At 42.7% G+C, this 9,855-nt stretch overlaps 1 long non-coding RNA gene across 1 annotated transcript; it reads left to right on the forward strand.

The window, feature by feature from the left end:
- The first annotated feature begins 4,774 nt into the window (after positions 1 to 4,774).
- LOC127602051 (uncharacterized) lies at positions 4,775 to 9,648 on the forward strand. Its single transcript, XR_007962692.1, has 8 exons — positions 4,775 to 4,897; positions 5,066 to 5,155; positions 6,111 to 6,203; positions 6,302 to 6,403; positions 6,509 to 6,583; positions 7,451 to 7,564; positions 7,634 to 7,711; positions 9,416 to 9,648. It is a non-coding gene; the product is annotated as an uncharacterized LOC127602051 (long non-coding RNA).
- Positions 9,649 to 9,855: the final 207 nt, after the last annotated feature.

A 9,855-nucleotide genomic window follows, 5' to 3' on the forward strand; every position in this document is an offset into this window, starting at 1 on the left:
GGGTGTGCTGGAGAGTACTCCTGCTGGGGACTCCCTTGTTCTGCTGGGGGACTTCAATGCTCACGTGGGCAATGACAGTGAGACCTGGAGGGGCGTGATTGGGAGGAACGGCCCCCCCGATCAGAACTCGAGTGGTGTTTTGTTATTGGACTTCTGTGCTCGTCGCGGACTGTCCATAACGAACACCTTGTTCAAACATAAGGGTGTCCACATGTGCACTTGGCACCAGGACACCCTAGGCCGTAGTTCCATGATCGACCTTGTGGTCCTGTCATCGGATTTGCGGCCGCATGTTCTGGACACTCGGGTGAAGAGAGGGGCGGAGCTGTCAACTGATCACCACCTGGTGGTGAGGAGGCTCCGATGGTGGGGGAAGATGCCGGTCCGTCCTGGCAGACCCAAACGTATTGTGAGGGTCTGTTGGGAGCGTCTGGCAGAATCTCCTGTCAGAAGGAGTTTCAACCCCCACCTCCGACAGAGCTTTTCCCATGTTCCGGGGGAGACGGGGGACATTGAGTCCGAGTGGACCATGTTCCGTGCCTCTATTGTTGAGGCGGCCAATCTGAGTTGTGGCCGTAAGGTGGTTGGTGCCTGTCGTGGCGGCAACCCTCGTACTCGCTGGTGGACACCAGCAGTAAGGGATGCCGTCAAGCTGAAGAAGGAGTCCTATCGAGCCTTTATGGCCTGTGGGACCCCAGAGGCAGCTGACGGGTATCGACTGGCCAAGCGGAACGCAGCTTTGGTGGTCGCCGAGGCAAAAACCAGAGCATGGGAAGAGTTCGGTGAGGCCATGGAAGCCGACTTCCGGACGGCTTCGAGGAAATTCTGGTCCACCATCCGACGTCTCAGGAGGGGGAAGCAGTGCACCACTAACACTGTGTACAGTGGGGATGGGGCGCTGCTGACTTCAACTCGGGACGTTGTGAACCAGTGGGCAGAATACTTCGAAGACCTCCTCAACTCCACCAACACGCCTTCCTTGGAGGAAGCAGAGCCTGGGGACTCTGAGGTGGGCTCTCCTATCTCTGTGGTTGAAGTCACCGATGTGGTTAAAAAGCTCCTCGGTGGCAAGGCCCCAGGGGTGGATGAGATCCGCCCGGAGTTCCTCAAGGCTCTGGATGTTGTGGGGCTGTCCTGGTTGACACGCCTCTGCAACATCGCGTGGTCAACAGGGAGAGTGCCTCTGGATTGGCAGACCGGGGAGTTCTGTGGGGTGTGCTTCGTGGGTATGGAGTACCGAACCCCCTGTCTCGGAGTTGTTTGTTCCTTTGTTGTTTGTTCACAACCCCCCACCCCCATAGAATTTATTTTGTGATTTCCTCTCTTGATTTTCAGTTTGGTGCATTAGTGTTTGCTTTTCTGAGTGTCATTGAAGTCATCGTTCATTTACGTTTTCTTGGGTGGTCACTCTCGAGCAGAAGGCATGGAAACCGGGAAGGAGAAGGACGTGCCGGTCTAGTAGTCGCTTGAGTTGTGTATATACAGTACGTTTTAAAAAGAACCAACACGACAGCTCGTTAGTTTTCTGTCGTTTTGCTCCGCTGCAGAAACTGCCGTGTGAAGCGGCTTTGTACGTGTGAACGCTCCACACAATTTGCTGCGGTGCAAAATATATCGCAACAAAATATATCGTTGCAGCGCCGGAGCAAATGTGTGCCGTGTGAACGGCCCTTTAGTCAATCAGTTCCTACAACAGCAAATCGCAACCGGCCCCTTGCTAGGTTCTGATAACCTTCAATCTTGGCTCCAGCCTCCCTGTATGGAGTTTGCATGTTCTCCCCGGGCCTGTGTGGGTTTTCTCCAGGTACTCTGGTTTCCTCCCACATTCCAAAAACATGCATGAAAGAATAATAGAACACTCTAAATTGTCCCTAGGTGTGAGTGTCAGTATGGATGGTTGTTCATCCATGCATGTCCTTTTAGAACAGCTTTTCACATGGCTACACTGTAAAAATGAACTTTTGGTTTGAAAAAAAAAGATGTCTACATTAGAGATTGTGCAGGACAACTGCGTCTTTGTCAGTGGCTAAGTACCCACTCGTTGATGAGTACTTAAGAATGCAATGGACAGTAATTAGGGTGTGACACATATTTGGTTTCTGGGGGGGGGGGGGGGGGGACAAAGTGGAGACTCGCTTCGTTGACGCAAAGTTTCACATCAAGGTGAAGGGCCTGAAATTAGCGTCTTGTAGCCCGTGAGTGTGAGACGCCTGTATTAAATTAAGAAACATTTCACATCTTTTTGGAAAGGCAGGTTGGAAATATAGGTTGTTATTTCAGTATTATTGGATGACTACATTGATAAACTACAACTTGAGCCCTTCTGACAGTTTCGTGGTATATTGGTTTCAATGGCAGCACTGTTAAATGCTGGATGCGGAAGGGAGCCGGTCACCTTGTTGAAGTGAAGTTGTAGTCTTGGAAGTAGGAAAAATGGACAAACATAAATATGGAACAGCTTTGACAATATCCCAAACTGTAATAACCGAAGCCGAGCATTGCATACACAGTGTAGGTGTTTTATTTGTTTTAATTTCTTTGATTGATAAATTAATAACTAAAGTGTTTTGAAATGTTGTTACAATACTTTATGTAGTTTAGGGATTTGTGTGAATTTCTGATTATGTTATATGAAACGTTAAAGTGAGAAGACCTTAACCATGTTTAAGTAGAGTTTTCGCTCCGAAGTTGCTGCTCTGCCCATCCCCCCGCTGTCCCCCCTCGCATCAATTAAGAGCGGTTGGCTTCAAAGGCTGGAGGAGCGTTGTCTTCACACGATACTTTTCGGCGCACTCAAGCCATTTATATTTCTATACCGGGACAACCAACACCATTTGGCTTTTTGACAACATGGAGAAAACACGGAGAAGACTGTTGTTACAATACTTTATGTAGTTTAAGAATTTGTGTGAATTTCTGATTATGTTATATGAAACGTTAAAGTGAGAAGACCATGAAAGGGTTAATCATGTTTAAGTAGAGTTTTCGCTCCGAAGTTGCTGCTCTGCCCATCCCCCCACTCTGCCCATCCCCCCACTCTCCCCCTCGCATCAATTAAGAAGCGGTTGGCTTCAAAGGCTGGAGGAGCGTTGTCTTCGCGCGATACTTTTCGGCGCACTCCAGCCATTGATATTTCTATACCGGGACAACCATCACCATTTGGCTTTTTAACGACACGGAGAAAACACGGAGAAGACTCGCCCCTAACCGGGAGCACCACCGTCAGAATGAGAATGCTCAGGTAAGTAATCATCCTTTCTTTGTCGAGAGACGGGTACCCGCGAATACGAGTGTCGTCGTAACAATCTGCGTACTGAGCACCGAAGGACTTGTTACTCGCGGCGTACTGTAAACTCTAGGCCGTCAATTGGTTTTAATTTAAAGCTGCTTTATGTAGTTTTTTTTCTACACGAAGAAACAATGGCAAACTACGAACACAGCAATTTAGGAACAACGCACATGGCTTGCGCTCAGGCGGTTACGGCAAGGCCGCGTCGCGTTGAATTTATGTGGTTTATATTTCGGCAAAAATGAGACAGAAATTGTTAGTTTCTGTACTCATACCGAATTGAAATAAGTAGACAAATGAACCAGTGCTCTGGCTCGCTGTATTATATTAAACTAGACATGTTTAGTATAGCCAGAAACCATTTTTTCTCGAGAAAAATGTATTTTTTAAATTAAATACCGAATGAATGAGGCGGATTGCAGGCCAACGCGAGCTGCTTTACTGTGTTTTTAAATGCCAGTTGCTTAATTTCACAGAGCATCCGAAGCGTGTATCCAACATGAGTTTTATCATCACAGGTTCAAATACTACTCTGTACCATTTTATTTATTACTATCGTATTTTGAGTTAATTTACATAATCATATTCATTTTACTCTTTTTTTCTGCCTGTCAACTAAAATTTCCATCGATCTTTGCCCAGTTTTTAATTTAATAAATTATATTATTTGTCTCTTTTCCATGAGACTAGAAAATGCATGCTGATTAACTCATACTTTGTTTTATTAATGGAGGTTTTAGTTCCATCTGGTCTACTTTCCATCCTGTGAAAATGTGTGACGACAAAACATTGTCGTATTTTCATGAATGCAAGTTGGAAGACAAGTGTTGAAAACATTGGCAAAGACAGATAAACTTTGTACAGAATTGCCGAGATCTAGCATAAAACTCTTTTTCACCATCTCAGTTGTCTACAAAATTAACAATTTTCCCTGTTTTTCCCTCTTCTGCCCTGATGTGTAGGCTCAAATGCGTAAAGCCCAACCATCAGGGCAACATACACCTCTTCTCAAAGAGAGGCCTGGTGCTGAGACTCATTCCGGAGCCTTCTCCACAAGGTCAACACCATCATCATCATCAGAGGAGTCTGTGTCATCCGCCCAAAGTGGAGATGACCACAAACCAGCATTCAGTGAAGGGAGGGGGTCCCGGTCGTCCAACAGCAGTGGATCAGAAAAGGACCACATTGATTTGCATGAAGCTAAGGCCCTCAAGGCAAAATGTAAATCAAAACAAAAAGGTATGAAATCGAAAGGAACAGAGAAGTTAAATGATGGCCAAAAAAGGAACTACCACCAATCTTCGTGGATGTGACACGTGCCTCAGAAAATACGCACAAGAGAGCAAGGCCAAAAACCCAGAACTGTTGAGGTCAACAAAATTAAGGAAGCATGTTGCTACCTTATGTCAGCTTCTCGACCTGAACAATCAGGAACTCGAGCAAGTTGCTCGTTTTATGGGACACGACATTAGAGTCCATTGTGAGTTTATCGGCAGACCGATAAAACTTTCCAAGTGGCCAAGATTGCCAAACTACTGTTTGCGATGGAACGTGGGACAGAGTCGCTGAAGGGAAAGAGTCTGCAAACCCTGGACTCTGTTATCACTGGTATGTAAATTAATATATTTTTAAAGTCATCCCCTTCCATTTATTCTTTTCTCCCTCTGTCTTTGTTTCCACGACAGTGTGCATGTCTTTATCGGCATATTTTCTTTTACCGTCATATTTTAGTGTAAAATTATGTTTTCTGATTTCTGACTGTGAATATTTCAAAAGGAAGAGCACATGCAGCCACCTCAACCAAAGGTCTGAAAAGTGGCAAAAAGAGAAGACCAGATCCAGGGAGACGACAGGAAGCTCAAGATGGTATGTAATAAAAATAACATTAGTAGTCATAGCAGGAAGAGGGATGCCAATATATGCTCTAGAGTTCATGCTTGGAATTAATATAGAAACCTTGAATCATTTCAAATTAATCACATTCAAACGTTAGCCCTAATGTTGACCAAATGACCTACTTCTAAGTTACAACAATTTTTAGTTAGACACCAATTGATCCCAGTTGCCTCTGCCTCTGGCACCTTTAACCAGAACCTTTTTTTCAATGATAACAATAAGCAAACAAAAGCACGCACATATGTATGTCGAGTTATTTGGGGGGATGTTGCAGCAACTTGACAGGCAGCTGCCTCTCACTATCCTCACACGTGCGCTGTTCTGACACACATCTGTCCTGTGGATTAAAAGTAACGAACAATGATCAAAGACAGAACTTTTAATCAAACAGGGAGTTAGTGATAACATGCGATCGATACCGTTCTAATACCGTTAAACTACTACTGATTAAAGCTGGTTAGCCTGTCGACCTCACAGTGCAAAGGTGCAGGGTTCAATTCCGGTCCTAGTCTTCCTATGTGTGCTTATTTTTCCCACCACATACCTGCGTGGGCTTACTCCAAGTACTTCGGTTTCCTCCCACATTCCCATAACATGCATGGCTGATTGAACACTCTAAATTGTCCCCAGGTGTGAGTTTGAGATGGTTGTCTCTGTGTGCCCTGCAATTGGCTGGCAACTTGTTCAGGGTGTCCCCCGCTGACCTCCCAAAGACAGCTGGGATAGGCTCCAGCATGCCCTGCGACTCTTGTGAAGATAAAGCGGATTGGAAAATGGATGGATGTTTAGTAATTCCTTCACCTTGACAGCTCTCATTTTCTCTGTGTCCAGACCATTTGCATAAATGAGAAAACCCTTTCATTCTCGGAGCAAGAGTGAATGTCTTCCATCCATATTTACATGGTGTAAATGTCATCTTTCACAGAATGAGAAGTGCCACATTCAGCTGTAGCAACGAGATCTGATGATGAAGATGATGGAGGCGGTAACAGTACCAACTTGGACACTGAAAACACAGGTAATGCTTTCAGTTTGACTTGGACCATCTGTCACTGCACCATTGCTATGTTTCTGAGATGTAAGGAATTTCATTTGAGTACATCATCTTGCTCCAAGGCACCTACAAAAGGCCACCGAAGATGCAGTCAATTAAAGAAAGAAATTATGCTGATGACGCTGATGACGACATGAGTGATGTTTCTGGCAGTGAATATGGCGGTAATGTTTTTTTGTCCGACTTGAATCCTCTTTTGCTGTATTATTGGCATATTTCTGAGATGCATGTGGAAAGAACTTTGATTCTATCAAAACATTATTTTATAGATGGAGGGGTGTGCCATAAGACAGTTAAGAAGACTGTCAAGAAAAAAAAGACAATGTTGGGAAGACATGGATTGGGTGAGTCTCTATCATTGGCACAAGTGACATGTTACAGACCTGGCATTAGTACGATTTTTTTTCTTACTCTAAGTCAGGGGTGTCAAACTCATTTCACTCTGTCAAACTCAGGCCACATTGGCCTCGGTAGATGTTAAGTGGGCCGAGCCATTAAAATTATACCGTACTCTGCTATAAAGAAGCACAAGAACATTCGGAAATGTAGAAATTTAATGAACATATCTTTTTACAAAACATTTCATGAAGCACCTTAGATTTCCTTAGACAAATGTACGATTGACTTTTATCATTCACATATATGCATCGCAACTGATTGTACAAGGGCACTAAACAAGTAATTGGTGTTGAAAAATACAGTGATGCGCTTTTAGATTAAAGGAGATTTGTGAAGAAAGGAATTTTTAAGCCTTGTGCATATAAATTATAAATTTAATCCCTGCCTATACCTTACAAACTAAAGAGAGTGCCATTAAATGTGTAAAGAATAATGAATTAAAATGTCCTTGATAGCATCTGCTGTTTTGGGTCCGTCCGTCTCAGTGACAGACTTAGACTGCTGTTGTCTTCTTCTCAAAACAATGTGTCTTTCTACTCTGATCAAAACGGTGTGTCCCCTAGCGGATACTCCATGAATTGCATGTTATTCAAAATTTTCGTTCCATGTCTTTTCTGCATTTTTTTCACTTTTAAATGATCCTGCGGGCCTGATCAAACCTGCTTGTCGGACGGTAACGGCCCGCCGGCCGTATGTTTGACACCCCCGCTCCAAGTCCTGATTGTTTTTTGTACATTCCAATATATCAGGAATTACAAATGTGTATCATCAAAGCATATTCACCCAAAGTATATTATTATTATTATTTACAGTCTATGACGCATCTTTCACACATGGCCAAGAACAACCATCAACATCAGGGAGCGCCACCAAACGAAAGAGGATTGCAACACTTACACATGACGACGATGATGTTGAAGACAGCGGTGAGTCAGTGCATCGTCAACACAACTCAAAGTTTCATTACCATTATACTAACATGCCAACTTTCTTAGATGAAGAGGACAAAAAGACTGGACACAGATCTCTTGGGAAGAAGAAGACAGCAGTTCGAAAAGAACATAGTGAAGTTGGTAAGATGAATTTCTGTTGGATAGATCCGTATAACAATTTAAGAAACTCAAACAGCACAAGTCACTGTGACTTGCAGATGTAAAGACGAGTCGTTGAAGTGGTCTACTCAGTTGTAAAATTGTCTTCAATTTCTATTGTATAGCAATTTCTCTTACAGGGTTATGATATAATTTGGTTACAGTAACACACTGATTGTAATTGAATCCAATTAAAAAAAAATCTGACCAAAGAGAGATACAGTCGAACCTCTCAACAACGAAATCATGTTTGCAGCCAGAAATATTCACATTCACACCATCACTGAGCAGGAACTAATCCCACACAAGTCATGCGAGTATACCACTACACCACAGGTGTCAAAGTCAAGGCCCAGGGGCCGGATTTGGCCTGCCACATCATTTTATGTGGCCTGCAAAAGGAAATAAAGCATGTCGAATTCCATGAGGCTTGCTAAAGTCTGAACCAAAATCTCAAAATGTCATATGAAGTCCACAAGAACAATCGTTTTACTTCTGATTTTAAAAGTAGTTATCCATCAATATGTTATGAGTTGTGTATGTAATGTGGAGGTGATTAAATATGTATATGGTCTCCCAAAATTCATAATGGCCCTCCAAGGGAAACCATAACTACAATGTGGCCCGTGCCAAAAATGAGTTGGTCACTCCTGCAATACACCATCAGCAACCAGAAGTTACATATTTGGTATCTGACATTTGAATGGATTGTAAAATAATGCATTTCACTGCAAACAAGGAAAACTGGTAATGCATACCGTATTAGATAATATTCACCACATATGTTGCTCTGAAATCGGCACAGTGGTTCAGGCTTTGATTGTAGCTTCGAAACATGAATGTCAACAGTGCCGCTGGATTACCATTTATCGCGGCCTCTGTGTGTCATGGATTTTTTCAAACATATTCATTAAAAAAAAAGTGAAAATGCTGCAAAAGGTCCTCAAGAGGCAGTAAAAATAATCAAAACAACAGCGAGTCACATAGAGCAACATATACAGGACTGTGTTTACTGTATTTCGTTATTTATACACTAACCTAACCTAACTTATACATGTTTAAATATATTAGTATATAGCATTAAGTACTGTTAATTACTACAAACATGCATGTATACCAGTACATTTGGCCTTATAAATATTTATACTCATACACATGTTCATATACCTATATGGAGGGTGGGGGGGTTTTGCTACTTAGCGGATCACTGTACTTGCAAAGACTGTTTTTTCTGTATGTTCTTCACAATAGAAGGCTTCAGAAATAGAAAACAAAAGTTTGGGGCATGCTGGAGCCTATCCTAGCCGTCATTGGGCTGTAGTCAGAGTACACCCTTTAGTGGTTGCCACCCAATTGGGGGGCCCACATAGATAAACAAGACATTAAAGGCGGAGACTAGGCAAAAAACCCCACATTAATTTTAAGGATATTGAAAAATATTAAATAATGTAAAGAGCATAACACTCATGAATCATGCCTTGAGGGAAATTGCTGCTGAGGTGTTTTTAAGTCAACAAAGTTGCTTTAAACTAGATGCCTAAAACATGTTTTGAATCAATGCATTTTTGATAGTTTTTATTCTGGTCCTGTTATCAGTCAAGGCAGCGTTCAGATTTTAATACAACTTCAAGAATGTCTGTTTATATTCAACTAAACCACTAATAACCCTCTTTTTTTCCCCTCCAGAATTGGAAACTAAAAAAAGGAAGAAACCCGGACTCCAAAGGAAAGAGCAGCAATTGATCGACACCTTTCAAAATTTGTTGCATTAAAGAAAGTTCCAAGGAAAGATGACTGCGTTAAGTGTCGTAGTCAAGCATCGCCAGACCTTGAAGACCGCACATGGAGAGATATTCCACAATGAAATTATTAAAAGATATGTAATTGGGAAAAAAGCTTGAAGATGAAAGATGAGAGAGGGAGAGACATAGGGGGAGATAGATGAAGGGAGAGAGGGAATGGGATGAGAGAGAGGGGAGAAAAGGAATAGAGTTTGAAAGCACAGTTATTTGGTAGGGTGTATGTGGGTTCATGTGTCAGGTTGTGGCGCAGCAAGTTTTTTTAGTGTGCGTTTTGAAGGTTGAAGTTTTTCAGGTGTTCTTGTAAGTTTTGAATAAGAGTACTTT

The sequence above is a fragment of the Hippocampus zosterae genome, chromosome 6, assembly GCF_025434085.1.
Source record: "Hippocampus zosterae strain Florida chromosome 6, ASM2543408v3, whole genome shotgun sequence".
NCBI classification, from domain to species: Eukaryota; Metazoa; Chordata; class Actinopteri; order Syngnathiformes; family Syngnathidae; genus Hippocampus; species Hippocampus zosterae.